Source organism: Ambystoma mexicanum, chromosome 6p (assembly GCF_040938575.1).
Source record: "Ambystoma mexicanum isolate Mex_15411 chromosome 6p, UKY_AmexF1_1, whole genome shotgun sequence".
NCBI lineage: Eukaryota > Metazoa > Chordata > Amphibia > Caudata > Ambystomatidae > Ambystoma > Ambystoma mexicanum.
The window spans coordinates 1,083,063,423-1,083,088,345 of record NC_090935.1 but is presented as its reverse complement, the minus strand read 5'-3'; the positions used below and the strand labels follow the sequence as shown (position 1 = coordinate 1,083,088,345).

Sequence of the window (24,923 nt, the reverse complement as noted above, 5' to 3'; positions counted from 1 at the left end):
TAACACCATGAGTAGTGCAATATGCATGCAAGATGCAAGGACTGGAATTTGAAACAGTATAGCACAATGTGCAATGGCACAATACATGTGCAGACTGACCATTGCAATGACACCATTACGGGCAATGCTGTTATCAATCTACACTAATCATATCTGTGTCTCACCACATTGGCGGGGACTTTGGATGCCTACTTCTTCCATGGTTGATGGACCCTCTGAGGAATCGCCAGACACTGCAGGAAGTGGTGTACAACTGTGCCCATGTGAGGACCAGGGTAGTGATTGAGCAGACCTTTAGCCTCATGAAGGACCGATTCAGGTGCCTGCACAGGTTTGGGCATGTGCTCATGTACAGGCCAGAGAAGGTGGGACAGATGGTATTGGCCTGTGCACTGTTGCACAATATCTGCATGAGAAGCAACAGACCTGTGCCCCCTATCTGGACAGTCCTCCCCCAGAGGATGATGATGCTGTGCCAGTCGGTCACATGCTGCACCTTCAGACTGTGCACATTGAGGCAAGGGATGGACGGATGATCCCTCAATAACTCATTCAGAATGTTTTATGAGTTCTCCCTCCACTCAGCACTTCCCTTGCTCCTTACTGTATATCATGCACATTCACAGTAAACACTTGTTTGAAAAAATGTAATGTCCTTTCATTGCTTCAAGTGAAAAGAATGAATTTGAGGGAAACATGAATAAACCCATACCCTGTAACCCCTCTCTCCAAACACCCCTCTCCTCCTCCCCAAAAACCCCCATCGCCCTCCCTGAGCACAGTCCCTGGTTGTGCGGGGGACAGTTTTCACAGCTGTCACGCTGTCCACAACCTCCTACCGTATGGCGGTCTTCTGCTGTTGACTGGTTTTGTGGTGTCCAGCCCCAAACAGCTCATTAGCATGCTGGACAACTGTGTCCACCAATGCTGTTATTTCTGCCTCATAGAACTTGGCTTTCCTGAAGCAGATGTCAGGGACATGTGCCGTCTTTGCCTGTGACATGTTTTGTACCTCCTCTCGCGCTGGATGGCTACAAGAAATGGGAGATTGAGAGTGGATTGTGTTTTTCGAGATGTCCGCTGGTGGAGCTTCCCGTTCCGTCAGTGACACTATTTCTGGTAATGTTGGCAGTTTGGGTGTTGGCATCAGTGTTTATGGCACACATCTGCCAGTTAATACCAGCAGAGTGCTGTGGATGGTGGTAATACTGTGATGTTGGTTAGCGGGGGTGGGCGCCCGCCCGAGGACTAGTAATGTGCCTGTATTTCAGGAGGTCCCCCTGCAGGACATGGTAATACCGGTGCATAGGTATTAACAGCGTTTTACCAGCGAACTCATAATGAGGGCCATTGTCTATCATTTTGGCACTTGGTGTATACTTGTCTTTCAATAGGGGTTGGAGCAACACCTGGAATCATCTTTAGTTTAAAGCACTTGCCCCCTTAGGTTATATATATATATATATCTTTTGCTTTGTGCATGGTATGTGTCTCACTTTTTTTAACACCCTCATAAATCAGCTTACCATTTGTCCTTATCTTTGTGTTATTATACAGTCACCATTTACAGATATGGCTTTGCCATTTGCACATTTATTATGCTAGGTCATTTTTCATCGAAAGTGACATCCCTGTTCTTCAATTAAATATAAATACAAATACCCGTCAATGACAAACACTGTTGCAGCGTTCCCAGACACATAAGCATGTTGTCATGTGTCATAGCCTGCATGTTAGTGGATTTCATCAATAGTCACACATTGTAAGGGCTGTGCTGGGTAGTTACAGCCCAGTGCCCCGATAATAGACCTGAGCGCACTGAGGTGTCAATGAGGAGGAGGAAGGGGACAGATAGGCCCTAAGCAGAAAGAAAGACTTGGCCATGCCAAAAAAGCTAAAAAAAGAGAAAGGGACAGCGAGGTCCAAAGCAAAGAGCAAGCATTGGCCGAGCCAAGAGAACCAAGGCGAGATCAAGCATTGGCTATGCCAATTGGGCTAACAGTGAGAAAGGGTGCAAAAAAGCAGGTGAAGAGAGCAGTGGAATATGAAATTACTTGACCCAAGGTACAAGCACCAGGAAAGGGAACATCATGCAATGACTATAACATAAGTCAGAGTCAGTTTATATGTGCACCACTTGCCAGAGCATTTGTGACCAAGAGGTTAGAACCCTCAACTGGCTGACAAGCAGCCCCAGGAGCTTTGTGTTTGATCCACCAAACGAATTGTTTTATATTATTACTTTGTCAGCATACCTCTGATTTATTCTATGAAATGGTTTTTATTCACTGTTAATTCCTGATTAGATAGTCTATAAATAAGACACAATTAAAGACTATAGGCTTCAAAGGTAGTGGATTATATTTAGCTAAGATGTCAAATCTTATTTTTTACAACTCAGCAAATGAGCACCTACTAGACAAGGGTATAGCCTTAAGAAAAAAGGAGGAGATGTTTGCCTCGGGCCATAACATGGTGGCGGGTCATTATCTTAAGTCTATAAGGCTATTAGCACATAGTGGCAGTAGCAATACTTGTTTTGGAGTTTTGGTGGTGAAGAAGAAAATTGAACTTTAACAGTGAGTAAAGTAAATAGGCAAACTAAGTTAGTAAATTAAAATTGGTTGTATATTCTCTACATATTTGAAGCATTTTAATTGCAAACCTGGATAAACTGGAACAGTTTTAACATGAGCATGCATTAGGTGCCATGTAAAAGTAAACATGTTCTCATTAAGAAAGTGAAAACATTTTCCCATGTTTTGGCTTTCTCTTTCGTGTGTTAAATAGGGTGTTGCACCAAAAAGAATGTCCTCTTAGGGAGGAAGTGTCTTGTGGAAAGAAATATTGCCTGGAAATTGCAGTTGTTTGTCTGTTTTTTTGTTCAGAATGCAGTTAATACCAGTAGTATTTGACTGTACTCTAAACATTCTGATTGACTGAGACCAGATCTTGTGCTAATTTACAATATTTTTCTGTTCATGTTACACATGTATTATTTGAATTATTATTGTTATTGTTCTTATATTCCCAGATACTGTGGCTGCTTCGATTGTGTTATCTGTTCGTTCCTTGGTTAAGGTGTACACTGTTCATATTAACTTTTTAATCATAGCTGTTTGTAGCCCATTTTAGAGAATAAGAGTTGACTTATTTTTTAAAAAGTTGCACCACAGAGATGTTGGGACCCGACTCGCATGCTTGTTACTTTTTTTCTTCAAAGCTGAGTGTGGTCAATCTGCTGCTCTAACATTGCCATGGTTATGAAGTGTGTTCAAGCCTAAATATGCTTAAGCAGAGCGCAGTATGTCTTCATGCAATAGGCAGCGTCTTTGGAATGGTATGAGTGCATACTCTGTAGGACAGTAAATAATGCAACATGTTGTGTACAGCTAGGGAAATCATTTGGGTGTCACCAGGGGTCACAACTACTATACCTAGGGCCACAGGTGCAACCCCGGGTACTCCTTTGTGACTCCAAATGAAAAAAGATTTCTTTTTTGTACAGAATTATTTTTTTCCCTGCCATATAAATGGGTGCTCCTGGTGTAATAGGCCCTCACACTGCAAGGGGACACCTGTCACACTAAGTATGGGGGTCCTCGGCCCTGTCTTCTCTCATCAGGGTGAAGGCTGGGCCAGGGAGGCACTCAGTAGGGGTTGGAGATGACCATAACATGTGGAACATGTCACATGCCACGTTCAGCTCCAAACTCTTCTCCTTCGGCTTCCTTGCAGCTCACATACAGGAACCAGGAAGCTCTTGCAGCTTCCTGGTTCCTGTTTGTGAACAGCAAGGAGGAGCAGTGAGGGCCTGGAAGGAGGGACCGAAGCTGCAAGAAAAAGGTAAGAAGGCTTATTTTTTGTAATATGATGTGTGTTTTGCATGTGTGAAGTGCGTGTCAGATGTATGTTTGTGAATGGTTGATGAATGAGAAGTGATGTGGTGTGTGTTTTTGAATGTTCTGAGTGGGTGGGTGTGTGCCTGTGTAGAGAATGCTATGATTGGATGTAAGAGAAGGTGTGAGTGACTGGTGGGTGAATGAGAAGTGATGTGATGTGTGTTTTTGAATGTTCTGGGTGGGTGGGTCGGTGCCTGTGTAGAGAATGCAATGAGTGGATGTAAGAGAAGGTGTGATTGACTGGTGTGAGAATGATAAGTGCTGTAATGTGATGTGTGTTTTTGAATGTTCTGGGTGAGTGTGTGCCTGTGTTGATAATGCAATGAGTGGATGTAAGAGAAGGTGTGAGTGACTGGTGGGTGGATGAAAAGTGATGTAATGTGATGTGTGTTTTTGAATGTTCTAGGTGGGCAGGTGTGTGCCTGTGTAGACAATGCAATGAGTGGATGAAAGAGAAGCTGTGAGTGACTGGTGGGTGAAAGATAAGTGATGTGATGTGTGTTTTCGAATGTTCTGGGTGGTTGAGTGTGTGCCTGTTTAGAGAATGCAATGAGTGGATGTAAGAGAAGGTGTGAGTGACTGGTGGATTAATGGGAAGTGATGTGATGTGTGTTTTTGAGTGTTCTGGGTGGGTGGGTTTGTGCCTGTGTAGAGAATGCAACGAGCGGATGTAAGAGAAGGTGTGTGTGACTGGTGGGTGAATGAGAAGTGTTGTGATGTGTGTTTTTGAATGTTCTCGGACGGTGGGTGTGGTCCTGCCTAGGGAATGTAATGAGTGGATGCAAGAGAATGTGTGAGTGATTGGTGGGTGAATTAAACGTGATGTGATGTGTATTTTTGAATGTTCTGGGTGGGTGTGTGCCTCTGTAGAGAATGTAATGAGTGGTTGCAAGAGGAAGTGTGGGTGACTGGTGGGTGAATGAGAAGTGATGTGATTTGTGTTTTTGAATGTTCTGGGTGGGTGGGTGTGTGCCTGTGTAGAGAATGCAATGAGTAGATGGGTGTGTTCCTGTGTAGAGAATGCAATGAGTGCATGTAAGAGAAGGTGTGAGTGAGTGAGTGAGTGAGTGAGTGAGTGAGTGAGTGAGTGAGTGAGTGAGTGAGTGAGTGAGTGAGTGACTGGTGGGTGAATGGGGAGCACTGGAACATTTTTGCCACATCATTTATTGACTTTGCACGTTTTACTGGCAAGTTTATGTGTGCCATTACCTGGCTAGACTGGCATTTTGGTGCAGTCAGTCTAGCCATTGCTTACTGTGGCATGACATTTATTTCTCTACATCTTTAAAAATGCAAGCATAATAATGGTCCATTCTTTAGGTTTGTAGACATAGGGCCTCATTACAAATCTGGCGGTCCGGAAATAACGGTGGCGGTAAATCCGCCGCCACCGTTGTTTCCGGACCGCCTGATCCCGACTCCTGCAGGCGGGAGGTGATGTTCCAGCCAGGTTTGACCTGGCGGGTTTAACACCGCCCGCCTACAGGCGGACGAGGAAACACCGGCAGCATTACGAGATGCTGCCGGTGTTTCCATGATCCCCATTCCCATTGAGTCCCATAGGACTCAATGGGCATGGGGATTAACACCATTCCGCCTCCGTGATTCCCGGAAAACCGGGGTTGTAATTCCCCGGTAACTCCGGGAATCACGGAGACGGAATGGTAATAAGAGTCCGGTGGTAACCAGGTGGTTTTACCGCCTCGGTTACCGCCGGACTCGTAATGAGGCCCATAGTGTTTATTTGGTGTATACTACCAAAACCAGTCATTGGCATTGTGAGCCAAAAATAGGTGAAACAAAAACAGCCGACGCGCGTTTCAACCAAAGTCTTTCTCAAGGCAGTGGTGGTATATCAGAAGGCTTGTGTTGGAGCTGTTTGGTGGTCACCCGCGTCAGGATGCCAAAAAGGGTGGAGGATGGCTGAATAGCCGGATCTTGTGCCGGTATTGGCGAAGAAATCCAGAAGCAGTCACGCTGGAAATGAATTACAAGCAAGCATGATAAGTAGTGTTATCTCGCTAGACTGATGTTTTGGGGTAGTGGCCTGTATATTCTTCATTGTAGCCTGACTTTTTATTTTATTAACTGAGCATCTATGATGAATCAAGCAAGATAAGTGTTCTTATGGGTCTAGATTGGCATACATTGGAACCAGTTTGGACAGGTTTAACTATTGTGAAAAGCCACTTTTAATGGCCAAACCAACAGGAGTATGTACTTACATAGGAGTACTGGCATATATTGGCAGAGGCCGTTTTGTGCCCAGTGCCAGTAATGATACTATAGAAAAACATCTTAAAACGAACATAAGTATGGTCTTATATGGGAATACTAGCATATGTTGGTAGAGCCAGAATAGAAATGTATGGGCACAGCCAGCATACAAAGGTTTTTTATACTGGCATATATTGCAGGGACCGGCATGACAATGCATTAGGAAATGCCCTGTGCACTTTTGGTGACTTGCATCTATTGTACTTTTTTCATGGTTTATCCTACACCCTACAAAACCGATTGTTGGCCTTTTATCAAAATGTTCCCAGAAAGTGTGCTTTGTAATGCACCTTATTAACCCATTATTCAAAACATTTACTCCGTGGAGGGACAAGAATCCCCCCGGAAACCCCCACAACTCATTTTTGTTAGTTCGGGCTCCCTCACTATGCTCAGTAGCAACAACATACTTGTAGCAAATATTTACACCCTCCAAAAAACAACTCACCAGTCACCACTGGTGGCTGGTATATTTGTGGACCAGGCATCACCCTTCATCTCTGTTATTTTAAAGATTTAAGCTTTGATTGAAAAGCATATTTACTTCTTTCACTTGCAGTAGTGCATGCCCCTGCTGCGGCATAATCATCATGGACATTCCGCACACATGGTTTGGTATGCCCTGTGCTTTGTTAAGGAGCTTGGGGGGGGGTGTGGGGGAACAGCATGGCTCACAGGCAAGGTGCTAGATTTTGTGCTATGCCATTGGGCACCACTGGGTCTGACAAAGGGGTAGTGTGCAGTGTGCGCCTTGAAGTCTGCCAGTGAGACCCCGGGTGAGAAGCGACTTGAGGGTATTTTCAATTTTAAATAACTGTGTGGTGCTATGAATTTATGTGTGCAGCAATGATATTACAATGTTTTTATTAAAGTCCTCTGGAACCCAGTATTCCACTTAGATAATACAAATGATGGGGGGCTCTTGGGTATATTGAAAGAAACTTTCCCAGGTATTATACATTAGCAAAGATAACATTATCAGATGCACTCCCCTCTGTGCATGCAGACCAGTCTAAACGGTTTCTTCTATAGTAGTGGTAGATGAATCATGTATACATTTTAACCAGGGAATTTTGTTGATACTAAATCCTGGTTAATGATTTAATTTTCAGGCCTTGCTCGTGCAGCATTTTTCTCCTGGTTAGCACACGCCTCCCCAGGTCAGTGCTTTTTTGGCTTGTTTAACGCAGCCACACCACAGATAACATGTAGTTCTGTGTCGATTGAGCTATAAATGTTTCATACACTAGCTGTAGCCTGTGTTGCAGATTTTGGTTACCCTGTTAGAAATACTGCATTATGTATGTTTTACACATAGACCCCACAGTGAATCTGGAAAATGGCATTAATGTGTAATTGTGGACAAATCATGCCTCCCTCTGTGCCTCGGTTCTTATATCTGGCTCAAATGAGAGCTCCTGGAAACACGGGTAGTAGATGCATCTCAAAAATCTAAAGGCCGTTTGCCATCACTTCCTGTGATGTCACTAGGCGGGGGTCAAATTACATTACTTCCTGTGATGTCATCATGGGTCAAGGGTCATGTGATGTCACTTCTGCGACCCCTAGCATTTTGGTGAAATGACTTCCCTGCTCCCAGTAGTTGATACCTCTAGGAAACACGAGAAACCCTTGCCTAATAGGCCTTATCGAAAAGATGAGACTGGTAAAACCTGTAATGGGTGAGTGGCCTACATATGTCAGTGAACAAAAAAAGAGGGAGCCATACATGTAATGTGATGTTATCAGTGATGTTATCAATGACATTTGTGATGTCATCTTTGATGTCATGGGTGTTAGTCTTAGCAGAGCACGGTGATGGCGCAAGTTATGGTTGCTTAGCTTACCATAACTGGCGAACCTCTGGGGTTTTTTGTAACCATACTATAGATAGGTTGTGGGTAGTGCAAAGGAACTGTAACGTCCATGTAACAAAAGTTTTTGCACTGAATTTGCTAGGTTGTTGTTAGGGGAACGGAAGCATAACTTCCCTTTACCAATGTTTTTGCAATGATTTTGATAGGTTTTTAGTAGGGCACTCTGAGCAGAACCTTCCTGTAGCATTGTTTTTTCAGTGAAGGGGATACGTTGTTAGTAGCTCTACTTAACCACAACATCCCTTTAACAATGTTTTTTGTTAGTGAATTTCATAGGTTTTTAGTAGGGCACTGTAACGGGAGCATTGCTTTAGCATAGTGTTGGCAGTAAAGGGGAAATGTTTGTAGTACCTCACCTTCACCCGTTAAGAACATTTTGTCACTGATAGCTTGCCTGCCCTTCTCACGAACATGTGGAAAGCCCAAATTCCCCTGTGTATGTATCCATTTGTGCTACCCCTTCCCTTGCCTAATAGTGTCAATGTATCTTACAAATGAAAGGTGTGCATGTTAAGTGTTGGTGAAACAGTGAGTGGTGTTTCTTTTTGTGTTAACATAGCATGGTGATTCTGTGCCAGACATTAGTAGCCAAGATAGCAATGTGGAGGTTTCCTATGCAGACTGCACCTGGCCGGCGTATGTGCAATCACAATGCAGGTATCCATAGGACGGCAGTACTGGCCGCATGGCCACATGTACAGAAGCACTTTTAATACTTGTGGGATCGCATGTCTATCCATTGTTCAACTATGTCCATGCCTAGGGCATCCTCTGTGAGCTGGTAAGAATGCCCCTGTCGCCAGCCCTACAGATTGATATGGTAGGCTACCGGATTTCAAGTACTCCTCACGACTACATGGGTTGCTCTGCAAACCTACCAATTTCTCCCTGCACCACGCCTGCCTATATGAGGCCCACTTGAAAACAAGGAACAAGGAACAGCAACCCCGAGTGTACGCTGGTCGTGCTAAATGTTACAATAGTTTGATTGATGTGCTGCTTGCCTTTCCATGACCCGTGAAACAGACACACCATGTCTGCACTGAGCACTGTGCCAGAAAGTGTGAAGGGTTCACCTGCAGGTCGTACAGTTGGAGATAATGGTTTGCAGGACAGTTTGTAGTAAGTCTGCAAAATGGCAAAGATGTTGCGGCTGGGTCACTAACATAGCATGTTTGTTAACAGTAAGCAAACAGCACATTCTTCGGAGAGCAAAGAATATTACTGGTGCTTAAAACAGTAGTGTAGCTGCATGGGTCACGCTTCATAATTACCTTCTTCCTACACGTATTGAAGCTGCGTTTCTCATTGTTATTTCTTGTATTTCACAATTCATTCATCTCCATGCATTCTAATCCTACGGCTAATGGCATACCATGAACTGTCCGTATCGCATGTGACGAGAACAGCAATGCAAGTATAATGGACCAGTGGGCAGGATAGTACCCAGCCAAAAATGCAGTAGGGTAATTTCATGTACAGCATTCTCCACATAGGCTGCAGCCTACAACAGGGACACTCCTGTACAGCACCAGAGCTTTACAATACCCTTGTAGACCATGTGCTGCACTAATGACCCTTACCTGCCAAAGGGCATTGCACTGTGCATGTACTGCAACACGGTACTCTACAGAGGGAAGCTACTTTGAAGTGCTTGTGGATACTCCGTCCGGGAGCATGTCAATGAGTGGCATCTATTGAAGTGAGGGCTACCCAACATTTTCCTCTCTCTGCATGTCCCTTGTGGTATCCCTGTAGGTGCTGGCCCTTCCATACCGGCCCTTGCCTTTAGTTCCTTCGGTGGCGTGTGTTACAAGACCAAAAGAAATAGAAATGCACTGGAAAAGGAAAAAAAGGTAAGTAAAGAAAGCTCCTTTCAGAGATCAACAATGGAAGTGTCAATGAAGGGAGGCAGGGTGCCACGCATCGTATACCCTTCACAGATTGGGCACTAAATAAAAAGAGCCATAGTACTGTGGAAAACACTGTAGTGGAATCTGATGGAAATGGCTCGATGTTGAAAGAGATTGTTGTACTTGATACAGTGCGTTTTCAAGAGCTCAAGTGCACAACACCTACCACAAACATTCTTCCTATACTTCGATAAAGAGCAGCAATGCAGTTTATGTAGGGCATGCACAAATCAGAAATGCAGTAATGTTAAGAGGAAGGCTATTTGTGGGAAAAAACCTTCATGCTGTGAAACGTCAGATTCCCATTTGTAAAGTACGACATTGGCACAAGTCGTAAAAAGGCACTAATAGACTTATTTGCAATGTACCGCACTTTCTCTATTTCTGGACCAAAAGAAAAATAACGCGGCAACATGGGTGTCTGCGTAGTGGCATAAAAATGTATGCAGGCGATGGCAAACAGACGCATGACCTGGCCAAGTGCCTCCTTCAGCGCAAACGACGCTGAAAATCGTCTTACATGTTCTGCAATTTTCCCTCCAGAATGAAGAACAATAATATGGTTGTGATCTCGTGTCGCCAAAGTGTCACACAGACAAACCAAAATCAATCACTTCATTGTAGGTACTCCATACGAGTACAAATTCACATGATACAATCCACAATGAGCTGCCACTGCACCCTGTTTTCCATTCACTGTCATTCAATGTATTTACAACTCCCTCACAAAGCATAGGCTGTGACTTGTGCAACACACAGCCATAAGCGCACCCTATGTATTTCACTCAACAAATGCACTGTGTACCGCAGTTTGTGCATGCACTCCACAGCCAGAAACCTTGTTGACCAATCGCGTGTCCTCCACAGGCCCAATTCTATGGATGCCATCTGCAAAAGGGGCGTATGTCACATGTACAACCCTGCAACTCTCGTGATGTCCGCAGACTTTTCAAGCTGTGCGCACGAGGGAGTGTGGAATGAATTGTAACAAGGGTAGGGGACCTCATCAGTAGTGGCTGCTCTGAAAAGAGCCTTTTTTTGTTATTTTAAGTTGCTTCCTTAGAAACACAATTTTTTGCGGTTTTTTATAAGTATTTTTGTGTTTTGTACTTGAGCTCACATGCTTACAGTAGGGTCTTCTGTGCAGCCTGTATACTGGAAAACAAAATATGATTGCCACTGGTCGACAAAGAAATGCCATTAGCTTTGAAAAGTGTATATATGGTGAACCAATGTTGTCGTTCTCACAGAAGAAGTCACACATGCTTCGGTTGATTAGAGCCCTTCCGACCTCTGGCTGGTTACAACAATCATTGGAATAGTCACTGTTCGTGGTGGGATACATGAGAAAAGCACCTTGGCAGTGGGAAAATGCACTTCACTGCTTTCATCAACTTCTTGAGTAGCCGGTGCCAACGGGATCAAGGCATGGAACCCAAATGAGACGCTCCGTAATGCATGACCACAGCATACACAGTTGCAAAAGTGGACACTCGTCAACATTCTGCAATGAGGCCGCGGAAATTGCGCTCATCGCCAGAGCACCACCAGTTGAAATCACAATGAAAGGCTTTTTCGACAGCATACTGGAACAGATCTTCCACAAACTCCTCACCGACTACCAACACAATGCATCTGTCCCTCTGCCTGCCACCCTCAGTGCACAGAGTAATGGAAACATTTTTTCCATTGGACAGCTTGGTGAGAAGAGCAGAATGTGGCATGTGCGCTTTCCCAAATACCTCCATGGCCATGCCCCAGCAAAGCAGGAGCAGTCCTTCTTCCCTTTCCACTACTGTTGCTCCACCACTACCTCACTGGCTTCTATTCACTAATGACGCATGCATTCACCAATCACATCCAAGCTGCCATCATCCAACAGTGTCACTCCTGTACAACACTTCAAATGTACCATTACACATTCACACTGCAAGTGTCATGCCATTATAAAGCATGTCCACTACAAAGTTCAGTAAAAGTATGCACGATTTCTCCATCCACAGACATCCACATGCCCACCCATGATATGGCACTTGTAATCCTGACAGTACCATGGAATCTGCTACCTTTTTGTGATAGTGAGGCGTGGGGAGGGGCAAGCAATTTCAAGCAGGGTAGGGGATTGGGCCTTCCATCGTGGCTGTGAAAAGGTTTTTTTTGTTTTTTGTTTTTTACGTGCTTGGGAGCAACTTTTCTGTTTTTTTTTCCATGTAACCATTTCTGTTTTCCTCTCCTCACATTTTTACCAAATTCTGCTCAACGCTTCTTGCACAGTATAAAACAAAACGGCATTGCCAATGGCGCTCAAATAAATGCCATTTCTACGAAACCACTGGATATTTTGTGACCTCATGATCTCATAGTGGGTGGAGAACATCCCAGCAGTCTGCATAAATTCACACATGCTTCTGTTTACAACACACCTTCCGACTTGTGGCTTGGGACAAATTACACTGGCGTGGTCCCATACTCCTCGTGGTGCTATGCATGAGAAAACAACCTTGGCAGTAGGAAAAATCCACATCACTGCATTCAGCAACCTCTTCAGGTGACGGATTAAACGTCCACATGACATGTAACGCCAATGTAGACTTCCATAGTGCACCATGATAAAATCACTGTTCGTGACGGAGGCCACATTTCTGCAAAGGAGATTAATTCACCGAAACTGCACCCATAATGACTGTACTAGAGAGCGTCCACTCCTTCCAACCCAAAATTACCAGCAACACCTCTTTGCACACAACACCTGTGCAGATGGCGCACAAAGTTATCACTGATGATAAGCACTGTGCATCTCTCCATCTCTACCAACCTCAAAACTCAGTATTGGCAAAAAAAGCTACCACCTCTTCCTGTCAACCACACCCTGAACACCTGATTGCCTAAATCCCACAGTTCCCTTTCCATGCCCACTATGCTCATAATGGCAGGATGAGGCATGTGCGCTTTCAAAACTACAGTGAGGGCCACACCCCAGTAAATGAGACCTCTCCACTGGCATTTTTCCAGCAGTGCTTCATTAGGTGCTATGAAAGTTTCACACACGCATGTACCAATCACATACAAAACCTCTGCATTGCACACTATAATTTCTGTACACCACTCCATATTTACCCTTCAACACTCTCAATGCACGTCGGGTTTGCTTCCAAAACACCTCCACCAGAAATGTCTGCTAAAGAATCCACGATTTCAGCATCCACAAAGATCCTGAGCGGCGCCCAGCACACCTTTGGCCATGCACACATCAGTTTAGCCCTTACCCACATCCAGCACAACACTATGGATCCATGCATGTGACCATGTGCGTAGCTAACATTATCCACAAATGTAACATATGTAGCGGCACTTCTACCCAACTCCCCCACACCATAACACAGCCTTCCATGAAAACATGTCACAGTTAGCAGACTGCACAAACATACCACAGCTTCCGCCACCCCTAGCCACTGTAATTCACAAAGTATTGTGTCACTGCCAACCTAACCACAACATCTTCACAACTTTGGGCCTATTACAACAAATCTACACACAGCACAGCAACCAAGCACATATAATCTGCACTTCAACCATACCCTCTTCCATACTCACAGTATACAAACACTTCACCCTGTGGCCACACTGCACAACTTCTCACTGCACCATCTCCAGCCGTACACCAAATACTGTAGCATATTCTAACTATCACAACCATGGAACAGACAATACACACTTTTTTATTCACTTCTGCTGCTGTAGCACGTGCACAATGTGCCCCACAACCATTCTCCAAAGATCACCACCCTCTAACTGATGCAGAGTCAAAAATGCATTACTGCCTTGGGTGTGCTCAAGCCCTATACTCATGAGTGCATGGCCTACGGCCCACGGCCATCGGCCATGCACCCAATAGTCTAGGCCTTGAACACACCCACCGCAATGTAATGCTACCATGCATGTCACCATGTCACCAAGTACCACAATCCACATACACACCTCTGCCACCAGCACTCCTAGCCAACCTGCACACTGCAATGGAGCTATGCAGCGAAAAATGCAACACCTACCATAATCTACATACAAAACACTGTCTCCGCAATCCTATGCACTTTTCTTCACCTACTATGATCTTAACCACTTCCATTCAGTATTGTGTCACTACCAACCTAAGCACACAATGTTCAAAACATTGGTGTGATGCTGGAAATGCATAAGAGGGACAGGGACTCTGAATCCTTGTCCTTTATTGCTTTTTATCATGTGTTCTGACTTGTTTCCGCTCAGGAGTTCATGTGGGATTCCTGGCGGTGCGGCTCTTCCTCTTTTTGGTTTTGTAAACAGACCCTTGCGATACCCTTATGGCACCCATGGGTGGGAGTACGACCCTGTACTCCCAGTGTATGTTTTTGAGCACTGGTGGCAGCTCCGTGCTGAATTGACAGGTGCCCTGCGCATCCTCCATTTTGGGATGCCCAGGCCCTGTCATTGAAATCATTGGATTCCTGATAGGAAACAAGATGGCCCCGGTGGCCTCTTGCTTTCTATCACCTGTTAGCTTACATTTCCCAAAGTCCCGGGAAGCCCTGACTCTGTCCCTTCCCCCTGGCTGGCTGTTGGGTGGAAGTTCCATGAATGGTGTTGTAGGGAAGTCCAGGCCAGACTGGCTGGAGCCTTCCCAATGACTGTATGTTGTGGGTATGCCCGTGGGGTGGGACCTGGGTGAATGGAGTGTGTGACGAATATGCATTCTGTGTTATGGGTGTCTAGTATCTGCTGTTTGACACAATGACTGAGACAGCCCTGCCTGAAACTGGTATGAATGCAGTGTGCAGTGCTGAATGGCAGAGTGCTTGTCCGAATCCACATTCTGTGTTGTGAGTTTCTGGATGGAGGAGAATGGCCTGAATGCACTGCATGCCTGATTGGCTGCCTGACTGCCTGAATGCCCTTCTGAGTGATTGGGTGCCTGAGTATTACCCAGTAGAATGAATGGGAGATAAACCGTATATCTGGGGGCCTCTCACTGCTAGTAATTGTTCAGAAGCTGAAGTTGATACTTGATGCTTACTCTCAAAGCCGAGCCGGAAGAAGAAGGTGAACAGCTGTTCCCTTCCTTGCAATCTGAAATCTGCTGTGCCTTCAAGAACTGATCCAAGAGAGGACCTGGATAGGAGACCTCTCCCTGAGCTACGAGGGACCATCGTGCACCAGTTGATGTTTTCCAAAGCTCCTTGGTAGACAGACCTACGAAAGGCTGCCAACCGGAGATGAGGACCGCTGAGGAGAACGAAGAGAAGCACCTGACACCTGTCCACCGTTGACGACCGCCGTCGCCGACCGGAGCCATAGCGCTGCCTTTGCCTAAGAACATTTGATCCAAGGACTCCTTTGTTCATCCTTCTCAACTGATTTCATCCTGCCAGAGAAAATCAAGGTTGTCGACAACCGAGGAGAGCTCAGAGACACAGACGGATCTACTGATGCCAGCCGTGGTCACGTCCCGGTCGCCGATGTTAGACGCTGACGACCCGACACCCTTGCTGGCCCAAAGTTCTTCACTGACTCTTTGCGGCAACGAACACTCGTCGTCGAGGTGCACAGCATGACTCCCCTGTTGCAGGATGTTTTCGACCGATCGTCAACGAGCACCAAAAGGACCGAAGCTGCTGCCTCAATGACAACAATCACCTTGTCTTCATCTCGTAAGTTCGATGACCCATGGCTCCTTCCTGAAAGGGAGTACACTCAAGAAGGGCCTGTCGATCCCCTGACGTAGAACTCTACAACACAAGGTACATTTGGGTTGGGGAACTATAGAAGAAGATTATACTCTAATAGACAATACACGGACTGGGCTTGTAGTGCATCTTCATTTACAGGTTTCTCAGGTGGGGGATCCTCATACAGAACTGTTCTGACGGTAGGGGCTAAGTATTCTGCCAATTGTCTAACCAACTTGTTTTCCTCCTAAGTCTATGGTTGATATTGTTTTGCTGTGTTGATTCGTATGCTATTTAAACTGAGTACAGTTGATGCATTTTAATGGAATCAGAGTAATCGTGGTACCACCTAGAACTGTATATATTTACCAGTTTAGAATTGTCGGAGCGCAAAGTGTATTATCGTGATAGTGTATATGACCATGAACCTTAATTATATAAAGACTGTATTTTAACGAATGCAGTGTGTGGACCTTCCTTTGTGGGTGCCTGGGGACTACAATGTACTTAAGAATTAGTCTGCATCACCTCCTGAGAAGCTAGGCCTTGATTGCTCGTCCATTGCTACCAACAATAGAGAATCTTGGCTGGGGTATTCTGTGCCTCTCCTCTGCCATATAGAGAGCAGGAGTACAGCCACCCCCTCTGGGTCTTTACACTGGTGGCATTGGTGGGATTCTTATGGTTTTAAGAATAAGTGTGTAACCTTGCCACTTACAAAATATATGCACTTTGTTAAATTGAGGTTTAGTTGTGTACAAGATAACTACATTACAAGCAATGGAATCTATTGCGAATGGTAAATTGACTCGGATGAGCTTAGAGGCTCTTCAGAGTGCTTGTGAAGCAGGGAGTTAGACTTTGTGGATGAGTCTAGGGCTGAGCTGATAGCTGCCCTGGTGGATTACCAAACTAATTGTGAAGCTCTTGAAGGGGTGAATGCAACGAATGAGGACGCTGACCCTGGGCTAGTTATTGAATCTGATTCTGGGAATGCCACCACTCCTGCTGCCTCTGTTCTGAACCCCAGCACTGGGAAGCCCTGAAGATTGAACTTTTAAAATTGGAGCTACAACGGGAACAGTTAGCCTTTCAATACAAAAAGTTGGCAACAGACACTGAATTGAAGAAAGAGGAGTAGGCACAACAAGTGATACTCAAAGATAGGGACACTGAGCACCAGAAATTTCAGCTCGAGGGAGCTAGAGTGGAGACTTCAGCAAAGCCAGTTGAGAGTGTCAGGTCTCCAGCCACCAAGTGTATGAAAGATTTGGTTGGTGTGTATGCGGAGGATTCTGACATCCTCCAATGGATTGAAGCATTTGAGATGGCTTTTGGAATCCATGATGTTGACAAGAGAGATTGGGCTAAGTGTGTATTAAGCAGAGTGCCTCAGACTGGATATGACTGTATTCTGAAACTGAGTGTGGAAGAAAGGGGTCATTATGAGTCCATGTAGTCTGCTTTGATTGCCAAGTTTGGCAAGACACCTACCCAATACCTTAAAAGGTTCAGGGAATTTAAGAAAAGAGAGAATGCGTCTTGGGTTGACTGAGTGAGTGCTGTACACATGAACATGATGTGGTGGATTGATGGTTACAAAGTGAAAACGTGTGTTGAATTGTCCCACCTTTTTATTATTTGGGCATTTTTCTGAAGCTTGTTCACCAGAGCTGCATCAGTATGTTGCTGACCAGAACATTTTAGATCCCTTTAAGCTGGCCAGGCTGGCTGACAAGTGGGTCTCCCACCGGGTGTCCCCTAAGGAATCCAGTAGGAAGGACAAGGACAAAGAAAAGGGGACCTCTCAGAAGGCTGAGGAGTCCCAAAAGCAGGCAGAGTCTAATAAGCCAAACCCTTCCTCTCCTAAAACCCAAATATCTAGTGGGGGATAAGTCCTATGTGGGTGGGAGTAAGAGCAGTGGTCCACCTGCTGCAAAGCAGGCTCTCAGTGGTTCCAGTACCGTACCCGCATTCCTGGCACTTGCTGGTACTGTGGGGCTGTGGATCACAAAAAGGGTGACCCCAAGTGTAAAGGTAAGGCACTTGGAGTCCAGGCTGTAAGCCTGACCTACCCTTACCCCATGCCTGAGGTGGAGGCCACTGCCCTCCCCTCCTCTACAGGGATCACATTCAGTGCCCCTGTAGAGATTTCTCTAGTGTCCCTTGGGGCCTGAGATCAGTACGCAGAGGTACTGGCGACAATCTCACAGAACACCCGTAGGTTTTTGAGAAGTGTCCTCTTGAATGGCCAGCCTTCTACTGGCTTCAGAGACACTGGGGCGAGCATGACAGTGGTGGACAGGACACTGCTCAAGCCAGAGGACTATATAGGTGCCCCTCTGAGAACCACCAGGTTAGCTGGTGAGCCTCCCAAATTATTGCCTGTAGCCTTAGTCAACATTAAGATTGGAGACAAGACAGTGAAGCTTCATGTCCTGGTTCAGGACAACGTGCCTGCTAACTTTCGGTTAGGAAATTATTTGGTAGAAATGGGGATGATCTCAGATGGTCTACCCATGGCTGGTGCGGCGGTCACCCGATCACAGGTCACACTGGGTCCGGCTGCGAGTCTGGTACCCTCGCCGACGGGTAAACCCAAGGCACAACTAAGCAGGAAGAGCAAGAAGGCCGCCTCTGCGAAAGGGACCCCTTCTCTTCCTGCTGCTCCTGCAGCACCCGCTGGGATTCATGCTCCGGACGGGCTGGGCTCAGTGGTAAACCCTAACTCATCTCCTGAGGGAGAAGAGGCAGAGACCCTCCTGCGGGAGAGGTGCTCAACCCGGAGGACCACCCTGACTTTCAATGCCTGTTGGCTGAAGGGCGACCCTTCCGGGCGGACTTCTGTGAGGGATAGAGAGAGTGCCACTCTCTTGAGGGTCTGAGGAAACAGGCCCTGTCCCAGGCACAGGGAGACACGCCTAGGACATTCCTGATCTATTGGGAGAGTGAGCTCCTTGTTAGTGAGCCCACTAAGCCTGAACCCGTTTGCCCTCAAGAGGTTGGTGGTACCCCAGGTTTACAGGACCTTCCTACTGCAGTCGGCGCATGAGGTGCCCTTGGCTGGTCCTCTTGGTACCAAGAAGACTAAGCAGAGGCTCTCTGCCCATTTCTACTGGCCCTAGATGGGAGTAGAAGTGGAGCCCCACTGCAGGACCTGCCCAACTTTTCAGTTATCTGGCAATACTGGAGGCAGTGTCATTGCCCCACTGCAGCCGTTGCCAGTGGTTGGCAAACCATTTGAGAGGGTGGGCATCAACGTTGTCAGTCCCCTTGACCCTCCCACTTCAGGTGGACATTGGTTCATCCTGGTCTTGGTTGATCATGCCACCAGGTACCCTGAGACTATACCCCTTCGGTCGATTACTGCCAAGGTGGTTGCCAGGGCTCTCCTGGGCATTTTCACCTGTATTGGATTCCCTAAGGAGGTTGTCTCTGACAGAGGATCCAACGTCATGTCGAGTTACATGAAAACCATGTGGAAAGAGTGTGGGGTTACCTACAAGTTTTCCACCTCTTACCATCCCCAGACCAATGTCTGGTTGAGAGACTTAATAAAACTCTCAAGGGCATGCTAGGTGCTTTGGAAGAGCCCCTAAGGAGGAAATGGGATCTCCTCCTGCCATGCCTGCTGTTTGCTTACAGAGAGGTACCTCAAGTGGGTGTTTGTTTCAGCCCCTTTGAGTTACTCTTTGGACATCCAGTGAGGGGGCCCCTTGCCTTGATCAGAGAAGGTTTGGAAGCCACCCCGCCAGGTCCTGCCAAGCAAGTGGGGGACTATGTGTTAGGCCTCAGACAGAGGATGACACACATGATGGGTTAGGCGACAGCGAATCTCAAGGCCAGCAGGAATTGAACAAATACTGCCATGACCTTAAAGCCTCGCAAGTGGGCTGGACTCCAGGACAAGAGATCCTTGTGATGGAGCCTACCAAGCCTCAAGCTTTGGCATATAAGTGGACCAGACCGTTTAGGATAGTGTCCAAGATGGGCGCAGTCCATTATCTGTTTGACATGGGAGTCCCTGGGGTAGCCCCTCATGTATTCCATGTTAACAGGCTCAAGCCTTTCCATAGGCGAACCAAAGTCTCATGTTTCTTGCGAGCTTCAGAGCAAGAATAGGATGAGAGTGAGCCACTTCCTGATTTGCTGCATAGCAACCCTTAGGATGGCTCAGTGGAGGGAGTGCTTCTCTCTCCAGATCTGATGACAGAGCAGCAGAGGACCTGCAGGGCTTTGCTCCAGCCGTATGCCTCTCTGTTCTCACTGACACCAGGCCTTCACCGTGGTGTAGGCACGAAATTGACACTGGTGACAGTGTGCCTGTCAAAAGCATGCGCTACCATATGTCAGATACAGTTAAGAACCACATCCAGGCTGAGGTTGCCAAAATGTTGGATCTGGGTGTTATTGAACCCTCAACCAGTCCCTGGTCCAGTCCAGTGGTCCTTGTCTCCAAGGCAAGTTCCCAGGCAGGTATCAAGGATTGGCGGTTCTGTGTGGACTACAGAGGAGTCAATACCATCACCAAAACTGACGTGCACCCATTGCCCAGGGCTGATGAGCTCGTGGAACCATAGGTGCTGCCAAATTTGTGAGTACCTGTGACTGTACCTCAGGCTATTGGCAAATAGCTCAGATGGACCGTGCCAAGGAAAAGATTGCATTCTCAACACCTGAGGGATTCTACCAGTTTAGAGTCATGCCTTTTGGGTTGAAGAATGCACCTGACACTTTCCAGCATTTAGTCAATCATGCACTCAGTGGGCTGGAGGCCTTTTGTGTGGCCTACTTAGACAACATCGCTGTCTACAGTTCCACTTGGGATGAGCATTTGACTCACTTGGATAAAGTGTTGCAGGCCTTGAAAAGGGCTAACCTCACTATCAAGGCCACCAAGTGTCAGATAGCTCAGGGGAAAGTCACATATCTTGTTCATGAGGGTGTCAAATCCAACCTCTCCCAGTAAAGTACAGGATGTACATGGCTGGGAGACTCCCACTACTCAAACCCAGGTGAGAGCCTTTTTGGGCCTCACTGGGTATTATCGCAACTTCATTTCGAACTATGGAACCATAGCTGCCCCTCTGACAGCTCCGACCTTGCCCAAACAACCATGGAAGTTTAATTGGACAGAAGACTGTCAGAGGGCCATTATAGGCTTGAAAGAAAATCTGCTTAGGGCACCTGTGTTGTGTGCGCCTGATTACATGAAGCCCTTTATCGACCAGACGGATGCCTGCGACACCGGAATTGGAGCTGTCTTGTTCCAGTTAGATGAAAATGGAGGGAATATCCGATCATATTCATCATAAGACAACTCAAGGGTAGAGAACTTAGGTGGGCTACTGTCGATAATGAATGTTTCAGTATAGTTTGGAGCCTTAGGCATTTTAGGCCCTACCTTAAACCTTCAAGGTCCAAACAGACCATAAGCCCCTAAAGTGGCTTATGCAGATGAAGGGTGAAAACCCGAAACTGCTCAGGTGGTCCATTAGCCTGCGAGGGCTAGACTGCACCATAGAGCATAGACCAGGGAAGAGTCATGATAATGCAGATGGCCTTTCCAGAAGGTATGTTGACCGTCTGGATGAGGGTGGCTATCTCGTGGGAGATTAGGCACCCTAACCTCAGTCTGGGGGGGTGACTGTGATGCACTGGAAATTAATTAAAGGGACAGGGCCTGTGAATACTTGTCCTTTATTGCTTTTTATCATGTGTTCTGACTTGTTTTCCACGCAGGAGTTCATGTGGGACTCCTGGCAGTGCGGTTCTTCCTCTTTTTGGTTTGGTGAACAGACCCTTGGGATACCCTTCAGGAACACATGGGTGGGAGTACGACCCAGTGCTCCTAGTGTATGTAGAGCAGGGTACGGCTGGTTGCAGCTCTGTGCTGAATTGACAGGTGCCCTGAGCGTCCTCCATTTTGGGGTGCCCAGGCCCTGTCATTGGAATCAGTGGGTTCCTGATAGGAAACAAGATGGCCCCGGTGGCCTCTTGCTTTCTATCCCCTGTTACCTTACTTTTCCCGAAGTCCCGGGAAGCCCTAACTCTGTCCTTTCCCCCTGACTGGCTGTTGGGTGGAAGTTCCATATGTGGTGTTGTGGGGAAGTCCAGGCCGGACTGGCTGGAGCCTTCCCAATGAATGTACGCTATGGGTACGCCCGTGGGGTGTGACCTGGGTGAATGGAGTCTGTGACGAATACATATTCTGTGTTATGGGTGTCTAGTATCTGGTGTGTGACACAATGACTGAGACAGCCCTGCCTGAAACTGGTATGAATGCAGTGTGTAGTGCTGAATGGCAGAGTGCTTGTCCGAATCCACATTCTGTGTTGCGAGTGTCTGGATGGAGAAGAATGGCCTGAATGCACCGCACACCTGATTGGCTGCCTGACTGCCTGAATGCCCCTCAGAGTGATTGGTTGCCTGAGTGTGACCAAGCAGAATGAATGGGAGATCAACAGTATATCTGGGGGCCTCTCACTGCTAGAAATCGTTCAGAAGCTGAAGTTGATACTTGATGCTTACTCTCAAATCCGAGCCGGAAGAAGAAGGTGAACCACTTTTCCCTTCCTTGCAATCTGAAAGCTTATGTGCCTTCAAGAACTGATCCAAGAGAGGACCTGGCTAGGAGACCTCTCCCGGAGCTACAAGGGACCATCGTGCACCAGCTGATCTTTGCCAAAACTCCCTGGTAGACAGACCTACAAAAGGCTGCTCACCGGAGATGGGGACCGCTAAGGAGAACGAAGAGAAGCACCGGACAGCCGTCCACCATCGATGACCGATGTCGCGGACCAGAGCCGCAGAACTCCCTTTGCCTAACAACAATTGATCCAAGGACTCCCTTGTTCATCCTCGTCAACCGCTTTCGTCCTGCTGGAGAAAGTCAAGGTCGTCGATGACCGAGGAGAATACACCAGTGGGTTTCCCGCCACCCAAAGTCCTCCGAGGCGCTGACGAAGCTACTGATGCCAGCTGTGGTCACGTCCCGTTCGCCGGCACCAGATGCTGACGACCCGACGCTCTTGCTGGGCCAAAGTTCTTCACTGACTCTTTGCAGCAATTAACACTCGTCGAGGTGCACCGCACGCCTCCCCTGTTGCAGGACGTCTTTGACCGATCGTCAACGAGCACCGCAAGGACAGAAGCTGCTGCCTCAATGACAACGTTCACCTTTTCTTCATCTCGGAAGTTCGACGACCCGTGGCTCCTGCCTGAAAGGGAGTACACTCAAGAAAGGCCCGTCGATACCCCGAAGAAGAACTCTGCAACACAAGGTACATTTGGGCTGCAGAACTATAGAAGAAGATAAGACTCTAATAGACAATACATGGACTGGCCTTGTAGTGCATCTTGGTTTATAGTGATAATTTCGACTACAAAAATGTCGAAAGTCAAAATTTCGAAAAAAAAATGTTGAAAAAAAAATGTCGACTTTTTTTTCAATGCATTTTTTTTTCGAAATGGTGGGGTTCCCCCCCAACCCCCCTTTTTTAATTTTTTTTTAAAATTTTTCCCTTTTTTTAAAATCCCGAACCCCTAAAATAAATATATAATTAAAAAAAACGAAAGTCGACATTTTTTTTTCGACATTTTTTTTTCGACATTTTTGTCTGTCAACATTTTTTTTCGAAATTATGACTGCCCACCGTGCATCTTCATTTACAGGTTGCCCAGGTGGGGGGATCCTCATACAGAACTGTGCCTGAAGGTAGGGGCTCAATATTCTGCCAATTGTCTAACCAACTTGTTTTCCTCCTGAGTCTATGGTTGATATCGTTTTGCTGTGTTGATTCGTATGCTATTTGAACTGAGTACAGTTGATGCATCTTAATGGAATCAGAGTAATCGTGGTACCACTTAGAACTGAATATATTTACCATTTTAGAATTGTCAGAGCTCAAAGTGTATTATCATGATTGTGTATATAACCTTGAACCTTAATTATATAAAGACTGTATTTTAACTAATGCAGTCTGTGGACCTTCCTTTGTGGTTGCTTGGGGACTACACTGTACTTAAGATCCAGCCCACATCACCTCCTGAGAAACTAGGCCTTGATTGCTCGTCCATTGCTACCAACAATAGAGAATCTTGTCTGGGGTCTTCTGTGCTTCTCCTCTGCCATATAGAGAGCAGGAGTACAGACACCCCCCTCCGGGTCTTTACAATTGGCCCTATCCCAACCAATGTGCACACACCAGACTATGCAAGCACCACCCTCTACTTGATGCAGAGTCAAATATGCATTGCTGCAGTGGTTGTGCTGAAGCCCTAGAGTCTTCAGTGCATGGCCTACAGCCTTCGGCCATGCACCCAATAGTCTAGTCCTTCAACTCACCCATCACAACGTAATGCAAGCATGCATGCCACCATGTGCCCTACTACCGCAATCCACCCACATAGCACAGCCACTGAGCTCCCACCCAACCCATGTCATGTGCAATTCACTCCCCTTCTGAAATTCACCTGTCACCACTGCCATACTTGCCCACATTCAGTGACCAAAAAGATGTAGTAGTTTTCAAGTTTCAAAAATAATTCGCATAACAATGACAGCACGGGAAGATACAAAACATACAGTGTTGGCACCATTGAATCATTCTAAAATGTACAACCTATCAAACAGCACAACATGGAATGATGTTCAAATGTTAAACATGTACATTTCTGAATGGTAAGTTAACACCAAATTAAATTACCTAACTTCACAGAAGGTAATCACACAGAGCTGGTAGGCAACGTTTGCCACTGCTCTGTAGCAGCAGCCTGGCCAATACATATGTATTCCTGCAGTGCAAATTCACCACTGATTGACATGGAGACTGATACCCCCCTCAGTCTGATAGGCAGATGCTGTGTGATGGTCTTACGATCTGCCACTTGCCTTCACTGGTGGTTCACCTAAAAGAGTCATGTAGCTCTCAGGTCAGTGGATTGGTCTGAGCCCAATCAATGTAATCACCTACCAGGCCCTGTACAGACAGACTACTTAATGTGTTCAATGCAAAGTCCTGCAGCCTGCCTCAGAGTCCCATAAATCACCTGCCACTGTAAATAGCAGTATGTTCTGCCACTCAAATCTGTAGGCGGTAGCACTGCTTGAGAAGCAGTAGCCTACTGCCTAAATCTGTAGGGTTGGCAACTCACCACCGAAAGAGGTTGCCGCAAACAGGTCACCGCACAAGCTATCAGGCCTTTACGACAGCTGCCTCCATTGACCACACAAGGTAGTCGCTGGTCAAG

General features: G+C 46.5%; 1 protein-coding gene across 1 annotated transcript in view; it reads left to right on the top strand.

The window, feature by feature from the left end:
* The window catches only part of LRRC2 (leucine rich repeat containing 2), a 1,026,596-nt gene that overhangs the window by 239,730 nt on the left and 761,943 nt on the right, over positions 1-24,923 (top strand). The gene's annotated exons all lie outside the window — the stretch shown is intronic.